Source organism: Garra rufa, chromosome 4, assembly GCF_049309525.1.
Source record: "Garra rufa chromosome 4, GarRuf1.0, whole genome shotgun sequence".
In the NCBI taxonomy this organism is placed as follows: Eukaryota; Metazoa; Chordata; class Actinopteri; order Cypriniformes; family Cyprinidae; genus Garra; species Garra rufa.
The window spans coordinates 40,658,419-40,677,454 of NC_133364.1; positions in this window are offsets into that span (position 1 = coordinate 40,658,419).

Consider the following 19,036-nt stretch of genomic DNA (forward strand, 5'->3'; position numbering starts at 1 on the left):
GGAAAACACAGGAAACAAGATATATAAACAAAAACACTGATTTATTCTAAATCAACAAACAAAATCCAGGGGCAGACAGAAAACAAGACGTAAAGTTACTTCTGTTTTTGCTATTTGTTTTACGTTTTTTTATTTTCTTAAGTAATATCAGTGTTTATATTACTCCGGTTTCCTGAATCTCCATCTCCACTCATCATCCTGCTAAACTGTGACAGATCGACGGACCAACACAAAAGATGAGTCGGGCTGAGGCAGCTCTGAGGGGACTGCGGCAAGGCGGTCCTGAGTTGGAACGGTATGTGGAAGAATTTATCGAGCTCTCCCACCAGGTAGGCTGGCACAAAGCTTCTCTCAGCGCTGTGTTTGTTTTGGGGCTGGATGATGAGACCATTAGCTGCGATCTTCCCGCTTGTAATTTCCCCCTGATCGAGCTAATCAATCTTATTCTCTACTTAAATGGATCTGATTTTGAAGTAGAAGAAGTTCATAGTCGGATTAGGTCTCATCTTCCGGCCCCCTCCCAGACACAGCGCAATGCGCCAGCTTGCCCTAAGCTGAGAACCTCCACATACCGTGTCAACGGCTCGAGCCGCCAGCCCAGTCCCAAAGCTCCTGTCATCCTCCAAAGCTCCGCCGCTGTCCTCAGCCCGATGCGGCCGGCCTCCTTCCCATGCTCTAGTCAGCCCGCCGCCGCCTAGCGCTCAAGCCCACCAGCCGCCACGTCAACGTCTGGCCACGCCAGGGTCTGCACGCAAGATGGCCGTCAAGCCTGTATCCCCGGCCAAGATGGCCACCAAGCCTGAGTCCCTGGCCAAGATGGCCACCAGGCAGCACCTCCTGAGTCAAGTCAAGCAGTCCCTCCTGAATCTAGTCAAGTCACAGTTGTTCCTGCCACGCCAAGTCAAATCACAGCTGTTCCTTCAAGGCCAAGTCAAGCTACAGCTGTTCCTGCCACGTTAAGTCAAATCACAGTTGTTCCTTCAAGGCCTAATCACGTCTTGCCCGAGCGCCCAAAGCCTCCGCTGGTCTCGCCCAGCCTCTCAGAGTCTCCACTGGTTCCACTCAGCCTCCCCGAGTCTATGTCAGGATTTAGTTATGTTTCTGTTCTGTTTTCCTAGTGTTTTCCCCCCATGTTTCTAGTAATATTGGTTTAGTCCTTGTCTCCCCTTTAGTTCTGTCTCCAATTGGTTTAGTCTTGCCCATATTTGTATTTCCCCTTCGTCATCCTGTTATCTCGTTGTAGCCACGCCCTGTTAGTAGTGTATTTAAGTCTGTGTCTGCTCACTCCCCCTTGTCCATCGATAATGTTACATTGTGTTTGCTTCTCCTGGTTTCTATTGGTTTACCGTTACTTCTGTTTTTGCTCTTTGTTTTACGTTTATTTTCTAATAATAAACTTCTTTGTGCATTTCAACTCTGTTTGGACTATCACAACTCATCGTGGATTTCAACTTTGTTTGGACTATTTTTCATGAGACTTCTACCTTTGAATACTTAGTTCTCAAAATCTCTGGTACCTCTCCCATGGTTATAATTCTCTTATATCGTCCACCCAAATCTATGCAAAACATTTTCGCTGAACTGCATGAATTGTTAACCCTTTCCTGTGCTTTGTCTACTTCTGTGGTCTTACTTGGTGACTTTAACATACTGTGACGAGCGTCCCGAAGGATCATCAGCGCCCTGGCAACACACGAGCTCAACTCACTCATGATCATCACGCCGGAATCGGTCTCAGCTGCGTCTCATCAACTGGCCTCATTATAAGCGGCGTGCTGCCGGCTCACTCTGAGAAAGATCTCCACAGAGCTCACATGCTAACGTTTTCTCTCCCTCTACCCTACAGAGAGCACGCCACACCACAAGCTTCACTTGTCACGTTCATTATCAGTTTTCTTCCCCGTGGAGTTCTCTGTCCCGTGGTCCTTCACCCCGTCACAAGCTGGTGGAGAATGCGGGCAGTTTACTGAAGTTTCACGGACAGATTAAACTCCTTTAACTCACCCGAGCTTTTTTTTTCTTTCTCTTTCACCATGTCCCAAACAACAGCGGTAAGCGTGCGCTCCTCCCCGAGATGGATCAGCTTCTTCAGCGGCTCACCGCCAACAACAGATTGATGAACACCTCGCCACCCGGCAGGGAGAAACGGAGCAGGAATTAGCGGCTCTCCAAGCCACCGCCCCCGCCCAGCGCGCTCCGCTACAGGATCCGCGCGCCCAAGCAGCCCGTTTGATGCCGAAACTGACGCCACACGATGACGTAGAGGCATACCTTCAGATTTTCGAAAACATCGCATTGGCTCAACGAGCGTATTTTTCACTCCCTCCTGTTTCAGCTGAAAGATACACAGATGTGAAGAGAGAAATACTCGGCCGTCTGGGACTTTCTCCAATCTGTGCTGCCCAACTCTTCAACGAGTGGGAGTACAAACCTCGTCTCCCTGCCCGTGCCCAGGTTGTCGAACTCGCCCACCTCTCACGTCACTGGCTGCTTGAGGGAAACCCCACCGCCGAACGAGTAGCGAAGCGCGTTGTGATTGAACGCCTGCTGCGGGTCCTGCCCCGTTCACATCGCCAGGTCCGTTGCGACCGTTCAGCAGACCGGCGGCTCCCTCTCCTCGCGACGAATCCATGCCGACCGAGGCTCCAGCACCACCGACCAAGAACTGGCTGGCAGGCTGTATCGTACACGCGGACCTACCAGCAGGAGCTCCAGAAGTGGAAGTAAAGCTCGGCGGGAAGACCTTCCATGCCCTCCTGGACTCCGGCAGTGCGGTCAGCCTGGTGCAGTCCCATCTTCTACCTCCCCGAGCGGATACAAATGATAGCAAAAAATGCTACCCATCACGTGTGTGCACGGAGAGACAAAACAAGTCCCCGTCCGACGGATCACCTTTTCAGCCGCTTCCGGTACCTGGCCGGTAGAAGTCGGCTTAGTAAAGGATCTTCCAGTGCCGGTCCTCCTCGGAAGGGACTGGCCAGGCTTTGACCGCCTGTTCTCCAACGTCACTCAGCCTGCCAGCCAAAGGGGGAGCCGCCCAAATGGAAACCAGGACGTGGATCACACCGTCGCCCGGCCCTGCTGGCTTCGGATAGCGGGAGAGATGGTGAGTCCCATTCACAACACCCTAACGTCTTCTTTGATGTGTTTCAACAGGCCACCGAAGGGGGTTCCTTTGCTCGGGATCAGCGGGAGGATGACCAGCTCAAGCACTGCTGGAGCCAGGTAAGCGTCGTGGACGGCTGCGACATCCTGCCTGCCCCGCATCCTCTCCTGCACTTCGTGGTCCAAAATGGTCTGCTGTACTGCGTCGCACAGCGAAGGGGGGAGGAGAAACATCTTCTGGTAGTGCCCCGGACAAAAACGGAAACGGTCCTCGAGCTAGCCCACTGGCTACACCCCATGGCCGGCCATCTGGGTCAGGAAAACACAACGCATCAGGGACCGCTTCCACTGGCCGGGGCTAGATGGGGAGGTAAAACGGTTCTATCAAGCATGCCCTACCTGTCAACGGACCTCCCCAAAGAAGCCTCCCCCTTCACAGCTGATCCCTCTGCCCATCATCGACGTGCCCTTCGAGCGCATCGGGATGGACCTGGTAGGGCCGCTGCCGAAGTCTTCCCGGGGCCACGAACACATCCTGGTAGTGGCCGATTATGCCACGCAGTATCCTGAAGCAGTACCCTTCCGCAAAGCCACAGCCAAGAACATCGCCCAGGAACTGTTCCAGCTGTTTAGCGGCGTCGGCATACCCACTGAGATACTGATAGATGAAGGTCCTCCCTTCATGTCCCGGCTAATGGCGGATCTCTGCAGGCTGCTGCGGGTGAAGCAGTTGAGGACCACGGTCTACCACCCTCAAAAGGATGGACTCGTCGAACGCTTCAACCAAACCCTCAAGCTGCGGAAAGGCTGGGCTGACTGCCAACCCCCGCAAGTGTCACCTAGCGTTCGATGAAGCGAAGTACCTGGGTTACCAGGTCGGGAGGGGGCTAATCCGCCCACAGGAGAAGAAAGTGGAAGCCGTAAGGACGGCCCCGAGGCCTCGGACCAAAACCCAGGTACGAGCATTCTTGGGGTTGGCGGGCTACTACCGCTGTTTCATCCCTAACTTCTCCTCTTTAGCCGCCCCTCTGACAGACCTGACCAGGAAGGGACAGCCGGAGAAGTTGCTGTGGTCTCCTGCGGCGGACAAAGCCTTCCTGCAAATCAAGACAGCCCTCACCTCCGAACCCGTCCTGCGCGCCCCGAACTTTAGCTGTCCCTTCCTGCTGCAGATGGATGCCTCTGACACCGGCCTGGGAGCTGTATTGTCCCAGGTTCAAGAAGGTGAGGAGCATCCGGTTCTCTACATCAGCCGAAAGCTGACCTCAGCTGAGAGGAATTACGCCACCGTGGAAAGGAGGCCCTTGCCATCAAGTGGGCAGTCCTGGAGCTGCGGTATTACCTCCTCGGCCGGAAGTTCACCCTGGTCACTGACCACGCCCCGCTGCAGTGGATGGCAAAGGCTAAAAACACCAATGACAGGGTGACCAGATGGTTTCTCACGCTCCAGGACTTCCAATTTGACGTCAAACATCGGGCCGGGGCCGCCAACACCAACGCCGACGGGCTCTCTCGGATCTGGGCAGCTTTCGCAGGTCTGTCAGGGGTCACTCCCCACCCACCCCCTATTTCTCCCCTACTAACCAATGTCATCCGCAGGACCAGGACGACGCTGGGGTGGGTGGGGGGGTGACGAGCATCCCGAAGGATCATCAGCGTCGCCCTGGCAACACACGAGCTCAACTCGCTCACGATCATCACGACAAGGATGGATTTTAATTCTGTTAGACCTTTCCTCTGCTTATGACACCATTTCTCACCATATTCACATTTCTCGACCCTATCTAATCGTCAGCATTACATTGCTATTCGCCAGGCTAAGTCCTCTACTGCTCCTGTCTCCCACGGTGTTCCTCAGGGTTCTGTTCTTGGCCCTCTACTCTTCATCACCTATATGCTCCCATTAGGTAACATAATCCGTCATCATGGCTTCAACTTTCACTGCTATGCTGACGACACACAGCTCTATATCAGTTTCCAACACAACTCTCCTCTCCCCACCAACTCCATCTCAGCTTGTATTAATGATATAAGTGCCTGGATGACCAGTAATTTTCTCAAACTCAACACTGATAAAACAGATCTACTACTTGTCGGTTCACCTAAAAATATTGCTTCTTCCCATACTGAGTATGTTAACATTGCTGGGACCATCAGCCGACCCTCCGCCAATGTTAAAAACCTTGGCATAATCTTTGACTCCACTCTCTCATTCCTACCTAACATCTCTTCACTCACTAAAACTGCTTTCTTCCACCTTCGAAATATCGCACGTTTACGTCCCTTCTTAAATATCAATGATGCTGAGACACTGGTTCATGTCTTCATTACTTCTCGTCTTGACTACTGTAATTCTCTTTTCTATGGTCTACTAAACACAACTTTAAATAAGCTTCAATACATCCAGAACTCTGCAGCCAGGGTCCTCACTTCTTCAAAGAAATCCTGTCACATTACTCCAATTCTACATGGACTTCACTAGCTACCCGTTCGTTTCCGTATCCAAAACAAGATTCTCCTCATCACCTTCAAAACACTTCGTGGTCTTGCTCCCCTATACCCATACAGAAATGTAATATATGTGCTTATATGAAATACCCCTATATTAAATACATGTTCTATATATGCCATATCAATATATAATTCCTATTAGAAAATGGAACAATTTCATATATTGACATATAAGTCTACTCCATACAAAAATATGTTTATGTATGTATAATACATGTATTGCCATATATGGAATGTATATAATTATTAATATATATGAGATATATGTATTTTTTTATAACGTTATATGCAAATTAGCCATATGCATGAAATATATGGTTTCATACATTTAATATTTTAATATGTGATCTTTGATCTTTAAATACAGGTTATAGACACATGTGAGACACTTCACTCTACAAAGTTGCAGTGCATTGCACATTTCACACCTTAAGCCTTAAATGTTAAATGGTACAGTAAGCTACACAAAGAAACATCTTTATTTAAACAGAATTTATTTAAATAGGAAAAAAAAATGTTACTGACCAGCACAATCAAACATAAAAAAAGAAACAATTACATATATAACTGATCAAAACACTGAACAGGCATAAGAAACAGAACATCAAGCTATCCCCACTAAGCCCCGGGTGAAGAAATTTCTGGATTCCAGCATCTGTTAAAAAAAAAAAAAAAAAAAAAAATATGGACAAACAGTTACATGAAGTGTTTTCCCCCTCAATAACTCTATAATACATTCCTTTTACTAGTAAAAGTAACTAGTACATTGGCATTTTTTGAACAGGTTATATATTCATTTCTATTTTTTTCCCCAGAAAACTGAACTGAAACAATTAATAAAGTTAAGAAAAAAAAATTTGTTATGTTATTTACAATAAGCAGAATCTTTTAGGCATAAATGGTTAATAAACTTGCATAAATTCAATATATACATTGGAAACAAATGGTCAAAACATAGAGCACCATATATAATTTTGATATACATTGTTAACATATATGGACATACCATATAATACAATATACCATTTTAATTTATATTGTAAACATATATGGTCATTGTCACGATCCAGGCGGGGTTGTGGAGTGGACAATGATGAGGAGAAATACAAATATGGGCATGGAAGGAACCAAAAGGACTAACCAAAAGGGGGAGAACAGACTAAACCAATAGAACTAGAAACATGGGGGGAAAAACACTTGGAAAACATGACAGAACAGGACAATACACAGACATGATTCTGACATTACCCCCCCTCCCCCGAAGGCGCGTCCCGCGCCTAATAACATCCAAAGGGGAGGGAGGGTGGGCGCCCTGGAGACCGCTAGGAGGACACGGGATATAGAGGTGGTCTCCAGGGCGGATCAGGGATCTCAGGTGGCCATGACGGGTCAGGAAGCTCAGGGAGCCATGGCCAAGTAAACAGTCCAAGAGACCATGGCGGATCTGGGGGTTCAGGAAACCATGGCCGGGTAAACAGTCCAGGTGGCCATGGTGGATCTGGTGGCTCAGGCAGCCATGGCCGGGACAATAGTTCAGGAGGCCATGGTGGATCTGGTGGCTCAGGAAGCCATGGCCGGGTAAACAGTCCAGGTGGCCATGGCCGGGTAAACAGTCCAGGTGGCCATGGCCGGGTAAACAGTCCAGGTGGCCATGGCCGATCAGGGGAGTAGCCCCCCCCCAAAATTTTCTTGGGGGAACCTAGGGTATAGTCCACACAGGAGAGCACGGAAGGGCGCGCAGCAGAGAGCTCCGGCTCAGGAGGGTGCGCTGGAGACAGCTCCGGCTCTGGAGGGCGCGCAGAAGAGATCTCCGGCTCTGGAGGGCGCGCTGGAGACAGCTCCGGCTCTGGAGGGCGCGCTGGAGACAGCGTCGGCTCTGGAGGGCTCTCTTGAGGAGCGGGCTCTGGAGGGCGCTCTTGAGGAGCAGGCTCTGGACGGCGCTCTTGAGGAGCGGGCTCTGGACGGCGCTCTTGAGGAGCGGGCTCTGGAGGACTGTACGACCCCAGCAGAGACTCTGGCAGAGCAGGCTCTGGGCGAGCGGTCACTGAAGGACGCTCTGGCGGCGCAGTCACTGGAGGATGCTCTGGCGGCGCAGTCACTGGAGGGCGCTCTGGCGGCGCAGTCACTGGAGGGCGCTCTGGTGGCGCAGTCACTGGAGGGCGCTTTGGCGGCGCAGTCACTGGAGGGCTGGGCGGAACCAGCGAAGACTCAGGAAGGCTGGGCGGAACCAGCGAAGACTCTGACTTGGCGGTAGCCATCTTGGGTGCAGACTCAGGCTTGGTGGCCATCTTGGCCGGGATTTCAGGTTGGGCAGTCATTTTGGCCGAGGGTTCAGGAAGGGCGGTTATCTTGGCCGTGAACTCAGGAACGGCGGCCATCTTGACCGGGAACTCAGGTTTGGCGGCCATCTTGCCCGAGGGTTCAGGAACGATGGCCATCTTGGCCGGGAACTCAGGCATGGCTGCCATCTTGGCCGGGAACTCAGGCTTGGCTGCCATCTTGGCCGAGGACTCAGGAACGACGGCCATCTTGGCCGGGAACTCTGGAACGGTGGCCATCTTGACCGGGAACTCAGATTTGGCGGCCATCTTGGCCGAGGGTTCAGGAACGACGGCCATTTTGGCCGGGAACTCTGGAACGGCGGCCATCTTGGCCGGGGATTCAGGCTTGGTGGCCATCTTGGCCGAGGACTCAGGAACGGCGGCCATCTTGTGGGCAGACTCCTGTGTGGCAGCCATTTTGCGTGCAGATTCCGGCGTGGCAGCCATCTTGTGAGCTGGCGTGGCAGCCGGCAGATTAGAGCGCTGGGCAGAGGCCGGTAGATGAGAGCGCGGGGAGGAGGCCGGCCGCATCGGGCTGAGGACAGCAGCGGAGCTTTGGAGGACGACTGGAGATTTGGGACTGGGCTGGCGGCTCGAGCCGTTGACACGGTATGTGGAGGTTCTCAGTTTAGGGCAGGCTGGCGAGTTGCGCTGTGCCTGGTAGGGGGCCGGAAGATGAGACTTACTCGGACTAGGAAGTTCTTCTATTTCAAAATCAGATCCATTTAAATAGAGAATGAGATTGATTAGCTCGATCAAGGAAAAATTACAAACGGGGAGATCACAGCGAATCGTCTCATCGTCCAGCAGAGAGAAGTAGGGTACCATGTGTCAAGATGTTTGATTGATTGCATGTCATAAAAATTCCACCCCCCTCCCCAACTGGATACCTGTTTTTGGACACCCCCTACCCCTCCCAAAACTGGACATCTGTTTATCCGGACCACCAACTCAATGGAATTTATGGTTGTTTTCCTATTGTTTTTGGGGTATGTGTATTTGAAACGGGGCCATGGAAAACTGTTCAAAACTATGTGCTTTTCAACTTTAATTGTGAAATAGTGTATATGTTTGGGAAACAGGGCTTAAGGGGTAGTTTTTATTAAAGTTGTGTTTTTCTTCACATATACAATAGAAACACAGAGAGGTTTGTATTTTCCAGAAAACTGTGAAAACAAAATCTATGTTGTAGTTTGTAGCATTACACCTTTTTAAAAATGTTTAAAAGTTTGAATAGTTTTTTTTTAGTGATAAAAGAGTTCTTGTAGAGTTCAAATCTTGTAGCATTACAATTTTAAAAGGTAGAGTTTTGTTACTGATACATGTGTTAAAGTAAAATAAACCAAATGTTGTAAGCTATAGAATAACAAAACTTTAAAGTTTTTACTGATACATGTGTTAAAGTAAAACAAAACCTATGTTGTAGTCTAAAGCATTACAACTTTTAAAAACGTTTAAAAAGTTTTTTACTGATACAAGATCAAGGAAAAGTCCTGTGCATCTCACACTGATCTAAAAAAACTACAAAATATCAGATGCAAACGTTAAGCAACAGCATAAGATACTTGACAAAAATCTATGTTGTAGTCTACCATTACAATGTAAAAATGGTAGAGTTTTTACTGATACAAGAGTTAAACTAAAATAAACAAAATCTATGTTGTAGTCTAAAGCAATACAATTTTAAAAATGTTTAAAAGTTTAAATAGTTTTTTTTACTGATACAAGAGTTAAACTAAAATAAACAAAATCTATTTTGTAGTCTAAAGCAATACAATTTTAAAAATGTTTAAAAGTTTAAATAGTTTTACTGATACATGAGTTAAAGTAAAATAAACAAAACCTATGCTGTAGTCTTAGCATTACAATGTAAAAAATGTAGAGTTTATACTGATACAAGATAAAGTAAAGGAGAGAGACCAGTGCATCTCACACTGATCTAAAAAACTAAAAAATATCAGATGCAATCGTTAAGCAACAGAATAAGATACTTGACAAAAAAATCTATGTTGTAGTCTACCATTACAATGTAAAAAACTAGGTAGAGTTTGTTACAAAGTTAATAAAATTTAAGAATCAAACACCTTACACTGTTTAGCGACAATACACCCTTTCTCCTCGCTGTCTGACTCAGAATGAACTTACGGGCGCTGCGGACAAACCCCACCCACAACAACCCCCCCCTAACACACGCAGTAAAGCAGAGACCAAAGGTTTAAATGTATGGTAAAATAATTAAACAAATTAATACTTTTAAAAATCGAAGAAGACTTCTTATTTGAATAAATCGATGACATTTCATAATTGATGAAATCATTCCTCTGTTTAACATTAAACATTCCTCAGTTTTTTGTTTGTTTGTTTGTTTCATGATTCCTTTCAAACAAACGCCGCCTAAGCCACAGGAAAATATTTATTTATTTATTTTATTTAGTTAATCACAGATACTCCTTTAATCTATCTTTTCATTTTTGACAACTCACAGGACCACCAATTCAAAGGAGTTTATGGTCGTTCTCTTATTGTTTTTAGGGAATGTGTATTTGAAACGGATCCATAGAAAACTTTAATTGTGAAATAGTGTTTTGTAAAACTGGTCTCAAGGGCAGTTTTTAGCGGATGTCAGTTTCCTTTTAAACAAACGCCACAGGAAAATATTTATTTATTTCATTTAGTTAATACAAGTTACTATCTTTTTATTTTTGACAATCTTAGAACTTATACGGTCTGTTAGGCTACACCAGCTGAGCCGTTTGTATGCATGTACATTAAAATATCCGAATGAAAGCAAATGCTTTGTTCCACGCTGCACAATAAAGGCAAGAGAGGATTCCGCAATTTTATTCCCGTACGTAAGACTTGCGGAGTGGTAGTTAAAACACATACACGCGTGTGTATTTAATAGTCTAAACTTAACAACATCATATAAATGTAAATATCTTGAATCACACAGCCCAGTAAACCAGAGAGGTTGGTGAGCGCAGTCTACGATCGCTGATGCATTCTTATCAGATCAGCCTACGTTGTAAAAACTCTTCTGGGGTTGCGACTCGTCACCTAGGGGGGTGTAGATGGGTCTACTGGCGCTGTGAACTTTGTTAAAAGTTTATGCCAACGTTAATTAAGAGGTCAAAGGATGTGCAGTGGACTTTTTTTTTTTTTTTTTTTTACAATACGCACCTGCGAGTGTGTTTTCTTGTGAACTCTGCCAGAAGTTTAGGTAAAAGTTCAGTAGGTCAAAAGATGTGTAATTAGCCTTTAACAACACAGCTGGATTTGCGTGGGGCATCTGGTGGATTGTAACATTTAGGAAGAACACATCTTTCCTAATAAAAAACAGGTTTACAATGTGGATGTGGTGAATGTGTCTTTAAACTGATGTTCAGAATGAATAACAACAAGCTAAAATTAGCTGGAGGGCCACGAAGTTTGTTTTTAACAAACCAATCTATGCTAGTGGAAAATCTTGTTTTATTTTTACTTGTTTTTAGTTCCAGTTGTTTTTTCTTTATATTCAGTCTTAGCTCTTTCAAGTCTCAACACAAGCACAAACACTCACACAAACACAATGCACACATGCAAACTAAAACACAAACATACATGCAACTTGCGACTAAAACACAAAAAAGCAAACACTTGATGCAAAACACAAACACAAAACACAAACATACATGCAACTAAAACAAAAAACGCAAACACATGATACAAACTTAAACACAAAACACAAACATACATGCAACTAAAACAAAAAACGCAAACACATGATACAAACTTAACTCCCTGAGGCCGGCTGTATCGCCGGCGATACCAGCTCATTTTTTTTTAGATCAGTGCAAAAGACACTAAAAATGCTCTGTCGGTTTTAGTCATACAAATTAGAGATATACATCATTGGAAACTGTAAAGTGTGTACTTTTATTTGTGCACACTCACAAGAACTGCAGAAAGTTGTGCTTTTTTATTTAGAATAAAGAAAACAAACAGGGTGATTTCTGTTTTCTCTGTCTCCGCGAACTGCTTTTAGAAATGCGTCACTTAAATCATTCAAACTCGGTGAATACTTAGCACACAAACAGAAAAGTGGTATCTACTGAAAGCTTGAGATTTATGCTTTTAAACGAAGTAAGTTTGATCAAAAACAAATAATCTGTGATAAATTAATCTATATGAAACCAAGGAGATGTCTAGTCTATCCAGTTCCAACTAATTATCTCTAATGTGACCGCGCCCACTAGCGAAAATCCTTTAGATATGCAAATTAGCCATGTGCCACAAGCGCGGCAAGGACCGGAGTATCTGTATGCGAGGAAACTCCCACATCACCGCAACAAAGCAACATGACTTCAAGTTCATCTTGGTTACAGTTTGTTTCTGAATGAAGATATGCTGTGAGGAATAAGACTTATATTTACCACGATCACAAGAAGGACGCGATGCAACGCAAACCCAGCAGGAGGAGACATTTACATGAGTAAGTCTTACTTTCATTTTCCTACTAGCTTTCACTGTTATTTACTTTGACAAAACGTGTACACATTTTACTTGTTAGACTTATTCCAAACTAAAATTCCTGACTTTATCAAATGAAACATTATGAAGTACGTTTGATTGCATTGCATCTCTCACGATGCCAGGATATTTATAATGTTCTAGAAAAACAATGTGATTATGACTGAGATGCATTTATGACGATATGTTTATGACTGTAGAATCATACATATTTATTTATTTATTTATTTTATTGTATAACAGTAGGGTGTAAAAGTAATATGTGTGCTTACACTGAATGTATGTTTACATCACGTTTATTAGTAATATAGTGCTAAACGATAATTATTAGTTTCTCAGATATTACATGTCCTTTTTTACATTAGTACAAATGCTAGAATCTATGCCTATATACTATATACCAGTTATTCCCCTGTAAAGGGAAGTGTGTCCAAACCTTTGCCTGGTAGTGTATGTGTGTATTTATTTATTATAGATGCTCCTAATATGAATAGGCTCACAGATGTTTTGCTTTTGTTGTTTTTAGTGCTCAGAAACCTGCTCAACAGATGAATCTTGCTGTCCTTTCCTTGAGTCTCTTCAAACTGTTTTCCTCTGAGAGCGCTGTACAAACTTCAGATGATACAGATAAAAATACAGTACAAATACAGATATTTAAAGTGCACACACTTTAATATCAGGTAAGATTTACTTGTTTTATTTGTGGAACTGAATTCAGAAAAAGTTTTCAGAAATGCCACAAAGTCTGTGCACATCTGTGTGGTTAGATGAGGGAGCTCAATATTGTGTCTTTGACCTTCATTATGTATGTTTTGATTATACTGTGTTGTAAATAAAATACAAATAATCTAAAAAACGATTTTTTTTTAATCTTCTCACATTGTTTCTTCTTCTGCTAGTCAAGTCAGTCATTGATGGGGCCATTAGGGAGGGCTCTTTTGTCTTTCAGGTGTGAATTGCTAAATATTCATGGGCCATTGCCACACCTATGAATAATCCCTTTCGATCACAAAACATGTTTTAGAAAATTTACATCAATATATTGTTTTTTCTGAACGAGTGAACGAGATGATTTTCACATCATTTGGTTGATAAAATTCTAGCCTACTCCATACAATTCTCAAAAGTCTTGTAAACAAATGGCCTGTATGTGTTTCATGACCTTATTTCAGTGACTTCAAAACTTTAGTTTTTCACTAACCACGCATAAACGTAGTTTTCTCAAAAACACAACCATGTACATTAATGTTGCTTACATATTATTGTAGCCCAATATGTGCTGATTAAAATGTAATCAGACTTTAGCCATTAAAATGTTTTTAAGATACTGAAAAAACAACAAATGTCAGGGCATGTCAAACTTCTTCAGGGCCTCAAAACACCCTCAGGCCCCAGAGGGTTAAACACAAAACACAAACATACATGCAACTAAAACAAAAAACGCAAACACATGATGCAAACTTAAACACAAAACACAAACATACATGCAACTAAAACAAAAAACGCAAACACATGATACAAACTTAAACACAAAACACAAACATACATGCAACTAAAACAAAAAACGCAAACACATGATGCAAACTTAAACACAAAACACAAACATACATGCAACTAAAACAAAAAACGCAAACACATGATACAAACTTAAACACAAAACACAAACATATATGCAACTAAAACAAAAAACGCAAACACATGATACAAACTTAAACACAAAACACAAACATACATGCAACTAAAACAAAAAACGCAAACACATGATACAAACTTAAACACAAACATACATGCAACTAAAACAAAAAACGCAAACACATGATACAAACTTAAACACAAAACACATGCAACTAAAACAAAAAACGCAAACACATGATACAAACTTAAACACAAAACACATGCAACTAAAACAAAAAACGCAAACACATGATGCAAACTTAAACACAACACACAAACATACATGCAACTAAAACAAAAAAACGCAAACACATGATGCAAACTTAAACACAAACATACATGTAAACTAAAACACAAAAATTAAACATACATGCAGCAAAACACAAACACAAATAGCAAACATACATGCAACTAAAACAAAAAACGCAAACACATGATACAAACTTAAACACAAAACACAAACATACATGCAGCTAAAACAAACGCAAACACATGATGCAAACTTAAACACAAAACACAAACATACATACAACTAAAACAAAAAACGCAAACACATGATACAAACTTAAACACAAAACACAAACATACATGCAGCTAAAACAAAAAAACGCAAACACATGATGCAAACTTAAACACAAAACACAAACATACATGTAAACTAAAACACAAAAAGTAAACATACATGCAGCTAAACACAAACACAAAGCAATCATACATGCGACTAAAACACAAACAATCCGTGTTAAAATGATGGCTTACACAAACCTTTTACAAATAAAAACGTTTAGCACCACATGATTATGGGAAGCAGTATGATTAAACAATGATGTAACTTTTGTTTTGAGATTTTTCTTTATGAATTAGACCTTAATTAGACTGAGATTTAGTTGTCATAAGTTTGTTTTGCAACAAAAGTATGTCTTAAACAAGGTGCTAAAAATGTCTCACAGAATTATACAGACTTTTCTTTCTTTCTTTAAAAATGGTATTATTATTATTTATTTTTACACTATGATGTTTTATTTTTTGTAAATGCAAATAACTGTCTTTATAGTTTTATTTAATAAAGATTTGGACAAATGATTTATAGAAGAAATAATCAAATATTCGATAAGTCCATCTTATAACACCCCAGGCTGATGTGTCTGATGGTTTGTGATGACATTAATATCTTACTGATACAGATGTGTTAAGTTTCTATAGTTATAAGGCTTATAGTTTGCAGTAAAATCACAACTTTTACCTGAAACATTTTTCTTTCAAACTCTCTCACGCATGTACACACCTTTCACAGACACCCACAAACAACCAACAACATCCTTAAGTTTGTTTTATCATTTCCGAGGCCCGAGACCCTGATGGAAATATTTTACACCCAGTGTTAGGAAGTTTACTTTGGAAATGTAGTAGGTTATAGATTACAAGTTACCCTATTTTAAATCTAATAAGTATTTATAACTATTTCAATTACTCTTAAAAAAGTAATGTAACTGATTACATTTGATTGCTTTTTGTTACTTTTCTAAGTATGTAATGTCTTCAACTGTTAATGTTTTGAAACCAGGCAGGGTTAACAGGTCTCAAGGATTTTCACTTGAATCGCGATTATAATAATTTAGTTTTATAGCACATCCACCACTAAATCAGACTTACTTTGAGATTGTTCTGAGCTTTAAATACACATTTAAAACTATAACAAGATAGTTTAATAGCTATCATACTGTTTTGAAATCAAATCTATACACAGCTATGACAGGAAACATTGGCATCTAACAACAGGCTGGAAAAACAGTTAAACTTATAAAATAAATAGGTAATTTTGGTCACGAAGCATTTTGTTCCAACAGGATGAAATGGTTATGTGGTATGGTGACTTTGTTGCACGGATCCATTAAACTGGATGAAGTACCAGGTTTTGTCACCAAAATTAAATTCTCTCCAAATTTGATTGTAGAAATATGCCCAGTCTATGGCCGTCAAAAGCAGGTAGTCACTTTTGGATGTATATTCTTTGCAAGATTCCAAAACATAGAGTTTACCAGTCTGCAACTCTTTGTCAAACACATATCTTCCAACACAATCATCAGACACTGGGAATCTTGTTTCACGAAATCTTCATCTTCACTGAGAATCTTTGTCAGACCATGTATTTCTATTTGTACGCTTATTCATTTCAAAGTTTGATGAACACTGTCACATCATTTGTTTTAGCGACATTCGGTGGTATATTTTATTAAAAGCTGACGTGGTGAGGTGTTTGAGTAATGCTCTCATCTGTTACTGGCACATTTAAGTTTTCACCGCTTACACACACCTGCCCTAAACCTTTAACACTACCGTAATTATTTAAAAATACAAATCCATTTCATGCCAGACACTTTTGAAACTTACTAAAAGCTAATATTTAAGCTAAACAAACAATGAAGGATCTGTGCATGAAACTTCGGACGCAGACATCATTAACTTAAAGGAACAAAAGATTATACGCGTTCTCACAGTTAACTTTATTTAAATGTTTCACTGATATAAAATGACCCTGAGTTGTTAGTAAAGAAGTGTGTGGTGCCATCAGTGCGAGAAGGATCCGATGAATCGATTCTTTGAACCTGCTCATTGAGCCGAACTGTCCAAATGGATCATTTTGCAGAAACGAATTAGACTTAGACTTTGGATCACTAACACAGATCACAAAAAGGGGGGTTTATAACAACACTGTATGAGCGTATACTTCACAAAAAAGTGTGGAAATGTGAGTCATTTTAAATAAGGTATCTGATTGTGTCTATAATCAGCACCCCAACGATTTAGAGCGATGTCATGTATGATTATTTTGGGTGCATCCCCATGTTTGAAGTCTGAGGTGTATGCTGGGTATTGTAGTTCCCTGACCTGAAAATCTACAGCGTTTGAATGAGGTATTAGTTACACGTGTTCAGTTTAACATCTTTGTAAAAGTAAAAAAACAGAAAACAAAAAAGAATTGTTGAAACATAGTTAGACTAAACAAATATATTCAAGAGTAATACAATATGCATATACTAAAACAGACTTGATGTGTATATTGTAATGGAGCAACCGTTGTTGTGCTATCTTGTGAAATAGCATTAGGTTTTAGTTGTGTGCTCTTGAAATTAAATAATTGTCTTTTTCTTAAGAAAAAGTGAATAAGGCCCTGCTGTCTGAATATCCAACCAGTCTTCGTCATGAAATTATGAACCCATCGCCCCCATTCTGTAGGGTGTGTGTTGTGTTAGACAGGGTGTTTCATGATCCAAAGGGGTATGTTTGTTGAGTTCTAGGCCTACATGTATGTTGAGCGCGACCAGCTAATTTTACCGATTGTTAGCTCAGGCCTAAATTTTCAAGTTTCATCATAAAACTAGGTAAGCAGGAACTTGTAATAATAGGTTTAACATTTTACAAGTTGGTCAATCCCTCATTCATAGCTTTATCTTACTGCAATGTTTTCTGCAATGGTTGTACTTGTTGTTAGGATGCTTCAAATTCAGTCAGGTTGGTTTTATGAGCATAGCCTTGTTTGTCAAACTAGTGTTAAGTGATACTGATCACATTTTTAACGTTTAATGTATTTGTAACTTAATTACAACATACTGGGAAAAATTAAATTACAGTTACTTATGAAAATGTTAACGATTACAAAGATTGATATCGCGCATAAATTGCATTGACTGTTTGACTGTATTGCACTTATTTGTCACTGCTTTATTTCCTTTTTGGGTTGATGTATATTTATTTTATAAGTTTAACTGTTTTTCCAGCCTGTTGTTAGATGCCAATGTTTCCTGTCATAGCTGTGTATAGATTTGATTTCAAAACAGTATGATAGCTATTAAACTATCTTGTTATGGTTTTAAATGTGTATTTAAAGCTCAGAACAATCTCAAAGTAAGTCTGATTTAGTGGTGGATGTGCTATAAAACTAAATTATTATAATCGCGATTCAAGTGAAAATCCTTGAGACCTGTTAACCCTGCCTGGTTTCAAAACATTAACAGTTGAAGACATTACATACTTAGAAAAGTAACAAAAAGCAATCAAATGTAATCAGTTACATTACTTTTTTAAGAGTAATTGAAATAGTTATAAATACTTATTAGATTTAAAATAGGGTAACTTGTAATCTATAACCTACTACATTTCCAAAGTAAACTTCCTAACACTGGGGGTAAAATATTTCCATCAGGGTCTCGGGCCTCGGAAATGATAAAACAAACTTAAGGATGTTGTTGGTTGTTTGTGGGTGTCTGTGAAAGGTGTGTACATACGTGAGAGAGTTTGAAAGAAAAATGTTTCAGGTAAAAGTTGTGATTTTACTGCAAACTATAAGCCTTATAACTATAGAAACTTAACACATCTGTATCAGTAAGATATTAATGTCATCACAAACCATCAGACACATCAGCCTGGGGTGTTATAAGATGGACTTATCGAATATTTGATTATTTCTTCTATAAATCATTTGTCCAAATCTTTATTAAATAAAACTATAAAGACAGTTATTTGCATTTACAAAAAATAAAACATCATAGTGTAAAAATAAATAATAATAATACCATTTTTAAAGAAAGAAAGAAAAGTCTGTATAATTCTGTGAGACATTTTTAGCACCTTGTTTAAGACATACTTTTGTTGCAAAACAAACTTATGACAACTAAATCTCAGTCTAATTCAGGTCTAATTCATAAAGAAAAATCTCAAAACAAAAGTTACATCATTGTTTAATCATACTGCTTCCCATAATCATGTGGTGCTAAACGTTTTTATTTGTAAAAGGTTTGTGTAAGCCATCATTTTAACACGGATTGTTTGTGTTTTAGTCGCATGTATGATTGCTTTGTGTTTGTGTTTAGCTGCATGTATGTTTACTTTTTGTGTTTTAGTTTACATGTATGTTT